The following is a 13,494-nucleotide window of genomic DNA, read 5'->3' on the forward strand; positions in this document are numbered from 1 at the left end:
GCAGCCATGCAAAGGAGCAACTGCTCCTGGCCTTGCGTCTCCTTCTTTCTCTCCTTAGTCTGTTTCCTCTCTTTCCTGCATTTGTCATTGTTTTGTCTCACTTGTGCCCTCATCCAATTTTTCACACCCGAGCAACAGCTGAGTGAATTCAATTATGCAGCTCCCTCGCTGTTCCTCACATTTCTCCCAGTACTTACACCCAGCACCATAAAGCCTTCGAAAATCAGCGAATACTATGAGGTATGTAAGTACATCATGAATTAATTCCATTTAGGGATCAATTATTTTCAGTGTATTATTTCCAACAAGAAATCTCTTGTTTTTGCCCATATATACGAGATGGTTTCAAAACATTTTGAGACTAGCTCTGTTTACATGACAGTACTTCATTTATTTCTGTTTGCACATAAATACCGTACCATAAATTACTGTTACCTTCAAAATAGTCCCCTCACACAGCAATACAGAGCTCCCAGTGTTCCTGCCACGTCTAGAATATGACCTGAAAGTCTTTTTCCAATGTGTGACAAACACCTCCAAATCTGGAGAGTAGGGTGGGTGCGGAAGTGAGATCCTGTGGATTGTTCTCCGCCGATCATCATGCGCAAGTTGCCTAATGGTTTCGATATTTTCGGGGGTTGAGCTCGTTGAAGGTCTTTCAGATCTTTCATTGTTAACCAGTGATGTTCTTTCGCTCTTGAAGTGTGTGCAGCACACAAAACACCTCAAACGACTCGTTGCAGCATCGCCGTATGTCAAACGTATGTGATGTGATATATATATATATATATATATATATATATATATATATATATATATATATACAACTAGAGTTAGCGTGTGGCTACTCACCCCGTACCGCAAATAAGATTTGTTTTGCGCATGCATTAAAACCCTAAAGGATCCATATAGGTAGCGTTAGCCGACAACCAGGAAGTAGCTAGCGGCTAACGCTAGGGCTATGGATTCTTTAGCGTTTTATGTCCAGCTTCAAGAATTTCTCTAAAAAGTAGAAAATCCTGACAATTCCCCATAGCGAGGGAGTGAAGGAATGAAGACATTTGTTAAAGTGTGCTGAAATAAGTGGAACAGTTGAGTAAATCATATCTTTAGAAAATTGTATATTTCAAAAGTAAAACACGCACCCGCACACACACTTGAATACACATCTGTATTACTCAAATAGGGTCTAACAAATGTAAACTTCAATTTTTCTATTTATTCAGTTTTATTTAATCAATTGAATTGGTGCCAATTCAATTGATTACTCAATTTAATCAATATAATAAAGTGTATTTATTTGATTTTTTCTGTTTAATATTTATTAAATATTATGAAATATTTTATATTATTTAACCAAGTAGGCATTTAAAAATGAATAAATAAATGAAAAAAGTTACTGTTGATGGTCATAAAAATTTATTTATTTCCCCCTAACCATACCGAAATTAAACTTTATTCCAGAGGTTCAGCATTAGTACTTTTATTTTACTTTATCTAGGTGACCTTTGACTTAAATATGCACAAATAGGCTTTACCAACTGATATAAAGCAAGAGGGCGGGGCAATTTTGTATACTGTTAGCATGGACATCGTTGAAATGACTCTTTTTTGCTCACATAATCCTGAGCAAAATGATCCCTATTAAGTGTAGAAAATTATTGCAATATACCCAAAGTATGTATTGTACAGTTAGTTTATCTGTTTCGTATCACTTTTACACACGCATTAATCTACAATTATAAATTTCACTTACGGAGACGAGGAAAAATGAAACGCTTGCTTGTCACAGACATAGAATTTATCAGCTTCAATTTATTAGTTCTGCATCCGTGGTGAAAACATTTTTTAAACAAATTGTCTCGGTAAGTAGCGTCGACTCAAATGTCAGCCACCGAGCAGAATTATCCATGTGAAATATGAAAACCTTTGTATATAATTAATTGCTGATATTTAATATTAAGCACCTTTATTCAATAACAAGCTAAGCAATTGTACGTGGTTCTTCAATAATTGATGACCGTGCTTGGGATTGTGTTTGATTAATGTCTTAATCAATCTTTGAGGTAAATAAATAAAATGAATAAATATACTGAATAAATAAAGAGCATATACAGGGTATACGGTATTATCGATAGAAAATGATCCCTCCTTTTTGCCACATTTCTCAAGTCCGAGATGACCTCCTGATTCGAAAAAAGGGTTGTGTTTTCTGTTCGTCTGTTATCCCTTAGTGTCTCTACTACTAAGAAAGGAAGGCTCACTCACAAATCAAGCAGCCTATTAATGGTGAAAGGTGTCAAATTAATTTCAGTCTGAGGACTTTATTCAGTCGAGATGCCGTAATGCGCCGTGACGTGGAATTGAGTCGTTCATTCAGTGCGCTCCTTGGCTTTGTGTGAGCTCGCTTCATGTTAGCAACATTTGTGGTGATGAAACGAGAGGGTGAGAAACGTGCACACAAGTACACACACACACACACACACACACACACACACACACACACACACACACACACACTCATAATATCACTAAACCTCAGTCATCACACTCTATGCTATTTCATCCACATATCTCTTGCGCTCTGATTTTCTTCTCCCCCCCCCCCCCACCCACTTGTGTCATGAGTGAGTATGATGGAAGACCATTGGGAACCAGAAGGCAGATGCAAATCGCATGATTTGAATGAAAGCGAGGACCTGAAACTGTTTACCTTTCGGCTCGAGTTAGCTCTTTGTTAAACAAAATGGCTCTTTGATTGCAACTGGAGGCTGGTGCTGGTTTTGCTACTGCAATGACTGAGCCATCAAAAAACGCCAAAGAGACTCTTAAAGGCTTGTAGGCGCATTCACACATGTTTATTCATGACCCGATTTGCATACTCATTTGCATCTTTCTATCACTCTGATCTATGGAGCGTATTTGTTTGTATTTCTGAAGGTGTGTGGAAACGTGCAGCACTGGGTCCTCTGCACATCGCGCACACTCAGCTTCCGCCTGTGGTGTGCGTGTGTGAGTGAGTGTGTGTGTGTGTGTGTGTGTGTGTGTGTGAACTGACTAGCACTGCCTGAGACTCCGAAGGAAAAACTGACAGAACTGACAGCATCATACAGTTCAGCAAAGAGGACACACATACACAAATGCACTCGGCTTAGCCGTGTCTCTGAAGTAAAACTTTTTTCTTTTTCTTTCCTTATGTTTTTGTTTCCTTTTAACTATATTTTGTCATAATGAGCTCTGACTTTAGTGCCATTAGCCAGCTTTTATTTCTAACCTGTTCATCCCTTGAAAATTCTAATTGGCCTCAAGTTGCACTTTACAACTTAAAAGCCTTAATAAGCTCCCAGGACAAAAAAAAAAGTTGTTATTTATTTAATAAAACTCAGTAATGCTTCAGGTTGTCTTAGCAAACACTGGATCTTTTGATATCCTATTAATTGATCCTTTTCCAATATCAAACATCATACATTTTTATTCCTGTTACTGTTATATATTATATATACACGTACAGAGCAGGCATAACATTATTATATTACAAATCATAACATTCATCCTGGCACCTGTTAGTGGGTGGATATATTTATTAGGCAGCAAGTGAAAATTTTGTCCTCAGAGCATCTCCAAAACTGCAGCTCTTGTGGGCTGTTCCTGGTCTGCAGTGGTCAGTATCTATCAAAAGATGAACCGGTGAACTCATTGATGCATGTGGGGAGCGAAGGTGTGGTCGAATCCAACAGATGAGCTCCTGTAGCTCACATTGCTGAAGAAGTTCATGATGTTAATACTCGACAGAGCAGAAATGTTTTGGCAGCAAAAGGGGGACCAACAAAATTTTAGGTGGGTGGTCATAATGTTATAATAATGCCTGTTTATTTTGTGTGTGTGTGTGTGTGTATATGTGTGTATATGTGTATGTATATATATATATATATATATATATATATATATATATATATATATATATATATATATATATATATATATATATATATATAACACACACACAGTACAGACCAAAAGTTTGGACACACCTTCTCATTCAAAGAGTTTTCTTTATTTTCATGACTATGAAAATTGTAGATTCACACTGAAGGCATCAAGGGCTATTTGACCAAGAAGGAGAGTGATGGGGTGCTGCGCCAGATGACCTGGCCTCCACAGTACTGTATACACACACACACACACACACACACACACACACACACACACACACACACACACACACACACACACACACACACACTATATTGCCAAAAATATTGGGTCACCTAGTCATGCTAGAGAACTTTCACCACTGTACCATTGAAAGCATCCTAACTAACTGCATCTCAGTGTGGTACAGCAGCTGCATTGCTTCGGACCTTAAAGCCCTTAAGAGGGTGGTGAAAACTGCCAACCGAATCATCGGCACTCAGCTTCCCACTTTGGAGAACATTAACAGTAAACGCTGTCTGCAAAGGGCGAGGGGCATTATCAAAGATAACTCTCACCTCAACTATGGACTACTCCAATCGGGCAGAAGCTACAGGTGCCTCAGAGCCGCACAAACTGTCCGAAGAATAGCATTTTACTTGTGGCTGTTACTGCACTGAACAGCTGATTCAATACTGCATTGTCACTTCCTGTGTATTTTTTACCGCTTATCCACTACACATTTCTTTTCAAACCATCCACAACTCACATTTGTACTTCTGTACATTTCACCCATATTTATACTGTATATACTGTATCATACATACATTTATATTCGTACATAACAATATGTCATTGAGTATCTTCTGAAATGTCTGTCAGTGAATAATCTTTGAACAGTATATACCAGATAGTATTACCTACTGCACCTTCTGTACATTGATCACTTTTAGCCCTGTATATATGGACCTCATACCCGATTTATCTCACTGTTATTTATTGTAAATAGGCCACTTATGCTTTTCTGGTTAAATGCTAATTGCATTTAATTGTCTCTGTACATGTACCTTGCACAGTGACAAAGTTTAATCCAATCTAATCTGATCAGTATCGTAGGTGATTTTTGAGTATCACATTCCACATTAAGTCCCAATTTGCTCTTATAATTCCTTCCAATCCTGTGGGAAGATGTTCCACTAGATTTTGGAGTGTGTTCATCATTCATTTGTGTTCATCAGCCACATGGGTATTACGAAAGGCAGGTACTGATGTAGGTGAGGAGGCCTGGGGTGCAGTCATTTTATTACACATTTCATCTCCATTTGTTGTTATAATAAACTACACTCTTCTGAGAAGATGTTTCACTAGATTTCGGAGTGTGCTTATGGAGATTTGTGCTCATTCGGCCACAAGGGCATCGGGTACTAATGAGCATGAGGAGGCCTGAAGTGCAGTCAGCATTTCAATTCATCCCAAAGGTGTTCAGCAGGGTTGAGATCTCTATAGCAGGCCTGGTAGGATCTTGCACTCCAGTCCATGTAAAGCATATCTTCATGAAGCTGGCTCCAACTTTATGTGACGGTTTGAAGAAGGGGCACGTATGGCTGGCAAAATCGGGTGTCCAAATACTTTTGTCTATGCAGTGTATTCACATTTGGTTAAAATTATATTTTCTGCTGTACGTGATTTTAAATTATGCTCGACTGTCCGAGTTGCTGTAATAGAATATAAACAATTCCTGGGCCTGGTTTTGCTAAAAGCATCATAAAGTTCAGTTTTTAAATTACCTCAACAGCTAGAGAGAGATAGAGAGAGAGAGAGAGAGAGAGAGAGAGAGAGAGAGAGAGAAAGAGAGAGAGAGAGATTGAGAGAGAGAGAGAGAGTGCACGAGTTTCTTTACTGTTTAAAAGCTTTGACGCTCTGAAAGTGCAATAAATGCTTTTTGGGAGACTCGGTTCTGACCAATCAGAACGGAGAATTTGATATTGTTGTGTGATAAATAACAATCAAGAGAGAACAGTAGGAGAAATGTATCGTATGGCTAGTTAGAGTGAGTACCACATAACAAAGCACGGTGCTTATCAATGTGTCACTCTGAACCAGAGGAACACTGCTAGCGTACTGTGTGTAAAGAGCGTGAATGCAGCGACTGATGGCGGATCATGTTACCGATCGGCAGCAGATGGTGAGAAACATCACACAGCGCGGCGGTTCTGATCTCTGATCGTTTTACATACAGCTAGTTAAGATGCACCGTAATGGCAGCTGTGTGAATGAGGCTGAAACTATAGACAGACCCATTTTTAAACTAAAGGATGCTCTTTATAGAGTGACTCGAATGCAACTGGTGTAACTGTTGCAGATTATTAAAGTGTGTGTGTGTGAGTGTGTAAAATATGGTACCGGGAAAGTCCATGCATTAGTGTATGCTCCACTTGTTAGGAATTTCAAATTGTCAAGGAAGCTTTTGTTTGTGTGCATCATGTGGTGTTTTATCTCTACAGGACTTGTGTGTGTGTGTGTGTGTATATCCTGCTGTTCTCCTGTCTGCTGTTGCAGGAACAAAAAATAACAATGACAAGCTGAAAGTCATGTGCACGCAAACACACACACACACACACACACACACACACACACACACACACGTGCACTTACCCTTAAGCATACGTGTACCCATCACAAGCAGGCATGCTAATAGATAGTTCATTCAGTACTTACTGTGCATTATACATCCTATGCTTATGTCCCGAAGTCAATGTAAGGACAAATGTGGACACATGCACACACACACACACACACACACACACACACACACACACACACAACGGAGTGAATTTAATTATGCTAAAGTGAGTGGGCGTTTCAAGCTGTCACTCTTTAACCCTTGAGAGATTCAATCTTATAATTGTATGCATTATAATGAATTAGATACAAATCCTAACATAGATAAATCAAGATAGATTAATAAATTGGATAAAAAAAAGAATGCCTATCTATCTATCTATCTATCTATCTATCTATCTATCTATCTATCTATCTATCTATCTATCTATCTATCTATCTATCTATCTATCTATCTATCTATCTATCTATCTATCTATCTATCTATTATATTGTTTACTGGGGCAATTATAAATGTAGTTGCTTTAGTTGTTTATAAATCTGCATAATCCACATGCACGCATGCACGCACACACGCACTCGCGCACACACACACACACACACACACACACACACACACACACACACACACACACACACTTCATTATGCACCCAATTTCCTCTCCCTCAGGCCACTGGCCTCATCATCTGGTTGGCCACAACCTGTCAGTTAGGCAAATCCTGGCTTTTAAGTACCCTTCTTCCAACCCGAAGCCCGACACACCCTCCCACTCACCACCCTGTCTTCTTCTCCGTCACACTCATATTTTCACTCATTTTCTCATTTTACTTGCTCCTGTCCTTTTTGGCTTCTGTCTCTCGTCCACAGGACACACCCTCCCCCTATTATGCGCTTGTATCAGAAACTGAAACTTGCCTTATGCATGCGTGAGACGTCTGGAAGCTGCCTGACAGTGACTGACGGCTGTGGCCTGTGGCCAATCAAATAATGTCAAAAGCTTGTTGCAGCCTGGGAATTGTTTGACAGCGGATTCTTTGGGTGTGTGCATATTCTGGCTTTTTGTGCGTCTTTTGTACAGTCGTCTAGATTTTGGCATGTGGAAATCCATCAGCTCACCTCCGTTGCTTGTGTTTACTGCTTCCGTTTTGAAAAAAAAATGGCATTCGTCATGCTGTCTTTTTTCCCTAGCAGCAACGTGAGCATTGCCACACACACACACACACACACACACACATAGGTGGACTCCTCAAGTGCTGTCTTGTTTGGGCCGTTTGGGCTCCCAGAGGTCCTTACTTTTAAGTCTAAAGGTATTAACTGCTATGCACATCATAAGGAAACAATGCAACACTCTAAGAAGTACTGGGAGACAGTGCACCTGATAAGTTATTTACAGTACAAAAAAACCATGCTGTTTATTTAATAGGTTTTAAACTAAGCCTAAACGAATAAACGTTAGAGCCTCACTATATATTGTATGGCTAAATGTTTATGCATACCTGATTACACCCATTTGTTATACTTTCCCAGACTATATCAGCTCACAATTGTATAGAAAGTCATTGTATACTGTAGCATTTTAGTTCAGTTTCAGTATTTCTACTGGATTTAAGCATTTTAATGCCCCTGCCCACAAAGAAATATCCTTAAAGGTAAGGTTTGCTGCATCCTGCAGAGTTCTGACCTAACCCCTGTTGAACACCTTTGGAATTAATGCCTTCTCACTTGACATCAGTGCTCGAGCTCACTAATGCTCTTGTGGCTGAATGAGCATAAATTCTTGTAACCATGTTCCAAAATCTGAACGCTTCCCAGCAGAGTGGGGATGTTACAGGGGGTAATAAGCAAAGGGATTGGCTTGATGGTGTGCATAAAAAGTACAATACAATAATTTGTGCATCTGAACAAATATAACTTCAGTACAATGAATGGTGAGACTACACAATGTTTAATATTTAATGGTATAGAAAAGACGGCATAATGATTGCTAATCCCTCTATTCTGTGTCCGAGGATGAGAATGGGTGTATTCCCTTGCCTCAGATTTGCTCATTTGGCACCTAAATCAAGATTTCTGGATTGTTCAAAGTGCCATAAAAAACAAAACAAGTTGTAAGTGAATTGAAGTTACTTTTGTACTTCATGCCCACACAGAACACACTCCAAGATAACAGCTGTAATGTGTGAAATGTTTGTGTGGACCCTTTGATGAGTATGACGGGATACTGGGACACTGGAGTGGTCTGTAAAATACTGGACTGCTTGAGGGGATTGTTTGGAATGGCAGGCGAAACTCTGAAATAGGCACCATGGACTGTAGTTGAATTGCCAGTCAGTTGTAGAGTGGATCAAATTGGCAGGAACACTCTTAAAACCACTGGTGGCATCCTTAGCTGACAAGACTGGCGCTGTTAAGGTGATGGGAAGTGTTATGAGGGAAAAATGACCCACAAGACCAATATTTTGTAGTGCATAATGTCCAGACTGATGGTTGTACTTATAGTTCCAAATTTTGCATAATTTGGTTTTAGCCATTCAATCAAATTATTCATGAGGTAAGCAAAGGCATGATGAGGGTAATGTAATAAAAAAAACACAGTGTATCTTAAATAAGGTCCTATACGGATAAAGGATGTACAAGAAATGCACAAAGTATTTAATAATCAACGCAATTTTATCAGGAAAGCAGAATGTTGGGAGAACATACAAAGTAGGACGGCAATAAAACAAGAACGCTTGCTCACACAAAAGCCATCTGACTAGAATGGAAGGAGAAAATAAAACCAGACTACTAACAAAAGGAGAACTAGGAACAAAACATGACACATTATCAGGGAACCACAAAGTGCTGAGAAGGGGAATTTGTGGCATTCACCTTACTTTGAGTAAAATAGCTTCCACACTCTATATACTCTAGTGCAATTTATGGCCAAGAGGAAGCCATTCAAGATTGGCTAGATATAGTGATGGTTATTTTTTTTAAGCTTTGATATTCTTTCTTTACTATTATAGTTCGTGATTAGACCATCTTAAAATCCAGATGATGAGGATGAACCAGTATTGAATTAAGTTTCATCTAACATTTTCCCAATGCTACATATTATCTTCAGGATATATTTGAGATGCTATAAGGGATTGAGTTTGGCTGCTGCTTTTGACATATAAAGTAAACCAACAGGACTATACAAAAAATCTGTACCAGAATCTGATCCTGGTCCTTTTACACATCTACCTTCATTAAAAAGGTTTTTTTTTTTAATTCAAATGCAATGTCCTGAAATATAGCTATTACGTCAAGTGTCAAGAAGTGAAATATTAAAAGAAATGTAGGCAGGAAGGCAGCTGATTTCTGTTTCGGACGCAGCCATATACTGTATATAAGGCTTCAGTCAGTCCATTTCTGTGTCGAAATTTAAATTGCTTCGAGAGTATTTTCAAATATGCTTCAGAAGGATATCTGTTCTAGCGTGTTTTTGACAACTATTTTATCGTAGGATGTTATATAAAACATGGAAGCAAAAAATGAAAGAACACCAGTGTGTGAAAGAGAATTGTTTTGCATATTTTTTAATAAATAATAAAAAAAAGATACAAATTTGTTGAACATATTCAATGGCAGAACTTCTAGGTGGCGCCAGTTAATAAAACGCCTGCAAATAATTCCGGATTCATATGTTGTTGATTAGCATATATTACATTTTTTTCAGGAAACAACAGACAGCACCTTTTTGTATCGTTTTGAGTGAAAACATTTAGCTGCGCACTCTGATGTTAAACTGGCCGAGCTCCTACGCAAAATGTGTAAAGGTTAACAGGTCTGGTACATTGTACAGTGAAGATTAACATTTTACTGGCAAATGCTGGAGAGCTTGCTTTGTAAAATTCCCAGTACAAGATTAGGCGAGCTAAATGAATGGGTGGAAAAGGAACTTTCTAGAAACTTCAGCCACAGAAAGCATTTCATGAGTTGCCAATTTGTGAGATATAAAAAAAAATTTGATGTTACTATATTCACACTGCCTCTGGTGCGAAAAAACGGCAAGAGATCTCATGTTTTGTGCGAAACAGTAGATTTATTCAGCGAGTGCACCATCTTTGCAATTCACTCACTCAAATGATAAGGAAGCTCTCATTAAGTGTGTCTCTGTATGTTTGTGTGTGTGTGTGTGTGTGTGTGTGTGTGTGTGTGTGTGTCTACTGGATGCTTCAGTGTCTCAGTCTCATTTTTTATTGCTCTTTTAAACCCTCCATAGTGACTCCCTCTCTCTCTCTTCTCCCTCTGGTTATTTAGTGGCCAGGCATAATAAAACACACAATTTATAGCTTACTTTTTAATTAGAAATAATGTCTTGTAGGTCCTCGGTGATCTATGGCTTAATCAATATATAGAGCGCTGTGAAGGCATGACAGACGAAGTATTGACACACAGCAGGTAGCCTAACTTCACACACACTGTCTCGGCGAGTGATCGGCAAGGTTTGTTTCATCCGGGAGACGTGATTGCTTCTATGTCATTATGCTGCTATATCATCAAAGATAATTAGAATGCTGTTTTGCTCTTTCTTTTTTTGTTGATCCATCATTTGATTGAAATGCTGCAGGTAAAAATTCAATGCCCATTGTGTGTGTGTGTGTGTGTGTGTGTGTGTGTGTGTGTGTGTGTGTGTGTGTGTGTGTGTGTGTGTGTGTGTAAACAATCAGGTCATTGCAAGATCCCATACCTCTGATAAGGATATTCAGTTCAGAAAGATTTCTCTAACCATCTTCTTTTTCAACCTAAATTGATGTGAAAATTACCTCAGCAGCCCTTCATTAAAAAAAAAAAAAATAGACGATATGCTACGCACCTCTAATTAGCATTAATCTGTACATGTGTCAAAAAAGAGGGGCCCTCCTTAACTGATGAATTATGGGACATGCAGCCCTCTATGAGAGAGTGGAAGCGGAACAGGCTGCGCAGCCGTGATAAGAGCAAAAGGTAATAATTGGCGGCTGATAGGGCTTTGTGCACCACCTCGTCCAGACCTGCCACTGATAACATGCGTTCAGGTCCAATCAATGACTTCCGCTCACTCACACACTTAACAAGATACACCAGAACTCGCTCGGTAAGGAAGTAAGAGATCAAATTTTTTATTGCGTTTACAGACATACAATTGTATAAATTTTTTTGTATTGTATTAATTATATTATGTTACCAGTAAAGGTTGTTCTGAAGCGCTTTATTTTGTTGCCAATGGCAATACCATTTTTATAATTAAACAATTAAACATGTTTACAGTTATATATTTATTATATTTAAAATTACAACAAAAAATCACTTTTAGCAGTTTTAACAGTTGGTCTCTCGCCCAAAATATATTTAATATTACATCGATATTTAGATATAAAATATTGAACTTCGCAGTAGTCCTGAAATGGTGGTATGTTCTTTCGCCGTCAATATAAGTACTAACTACAGTCAGTTAGCATGTTTGACGTGAAGGTACGAGTAGGTTGGAGTATCCAAGTCTTGTTTTTATGTTCTCCGACATTTATTTGATATCTACACTAGCATAATATGTTTTTTGTCACATACTTACATAAAAACTCTATTAGCTAGCTAACGAAGTAGTGTATAAACTTACTAGTATAGCTAGCTAGCATACTAAATATCGGGGATAGTCTATTCTTCACAATGACAAAGTCTCCATACAGAAATACTCTTATGAATATGCAAAAGAAATGATGGAGAATATCGTGACGTTATAGCGTTGTAGTTTGGAGAAAACTAGTGACTGCTGTTTGGTGGTTTAATCAGTGCCGTGTTTTGTTTACATGAACATTCAGTATTGTTTCAACCCATTAATCCGAAAGCGGTGCCAGCCCGGGCTGATTCATCATGCAGAGGATTCATGTGGACTTAACGCCTTCCTGTAGACACAACATTTTATGGCAAGGGAGACATTTGTGTGGAATACAAAGGGAGGGCTGAAAAATAATTCACAGTGCTTGTGAGTCAGAAAACAGGAGCGGGTGGGTTGGGATGCCTATGCTCTGAGAATGCACATACACACATGCTTACACACACATGCTTGCTGAGAGAGGAGGAGAAAGGCCATTGTTGTGTGAATTCCACTCCTAACACTCTGTTGATTTAATGTGGGACTGAGATGGGCAGAATGCAGAAAATAGATTAGCCATTATACAATAACAGCCATGAGGTGCCTGCTTATAATAACTTTACTGATCACCATCTCATACACAGAACCACTCAGAAACACATACACACACACACACACACACACACACACACACACACACACACACACACACACACACACACACACGTAAATAAAAAATTCTTGTGGACCTAGGACTGTAATCTAACTTTCACTGTGTTTGTGTTTTGTGAGGGAGAACAAATGGAACACTAGCTAGTTAGCTAGTTTTGCTAACAAATCCAAAAACGAAAGCAAGTTAAATAATCAAACGAACAAACAGAAAAAATAGAGTAAGACCAGCGACACTTTTTTTTAGTAGGGGACCATCCATACATCCTTATAAGTCCCTATTTTTTGTTTGTTTTATTTTAATAAATCCGAAAGAGTCAAAGGTTTTCCTATTGTCTGCTGAGTAAAAGCTTAGGATAAAATTTAGGTGAAAGCACAGCATTTATTACTACCATTAATAATTATGCCAGTGGAAGGTCCTCACAAGGATAATAAAGCAAAGTGTGTGTATGTTTTGGAGACACAAAAGCAAAAATATTGCCTAAACCTTGACAAAGAAATGTGCTTTTCTTTAATTAGAATTTAATAGTTTTTATTACTTAGGTTGAAGGTTAATAGCCTTTGACGTCCTGCTACCACCTGGATGACCGCGGCCTAAATCACTTAGTTGTGACAAAAAAAAAAAGATGTCACACCTTTAAGTTATATAGATAGTCCTCTCACAGTACCTCACAGTATCAGGATCTAGCCC

At 38.5% G+C, this 13,494-nt stretch overlaps 1 protein-coding gene across 14 annotated transcripts in view; it reads left to right on the forward strand.

Annotated features, from left to right (window-relative positions):
* Window positions 1-13,494, forward strand: part of LOC310721244 (adhesion G protein-coupled receptor L3) — a 306,925-nt gene that overhangs the window by 45,142 nt on the left and 248,289 nt on the right. The window lies entirely within an intron of this gene.

Source organism: Silurus aristotelis (genome assembly GCF_946808225.1).
Source record: "Silurus aristotelis genome assembly, chromosome: 27".
Taxonomy (NCBI): Eukaryota; Metazoa; Chordata; class Actinopteri; order Siluriformes; family Siluridae; genus Silurus; species Silurus aristotelis.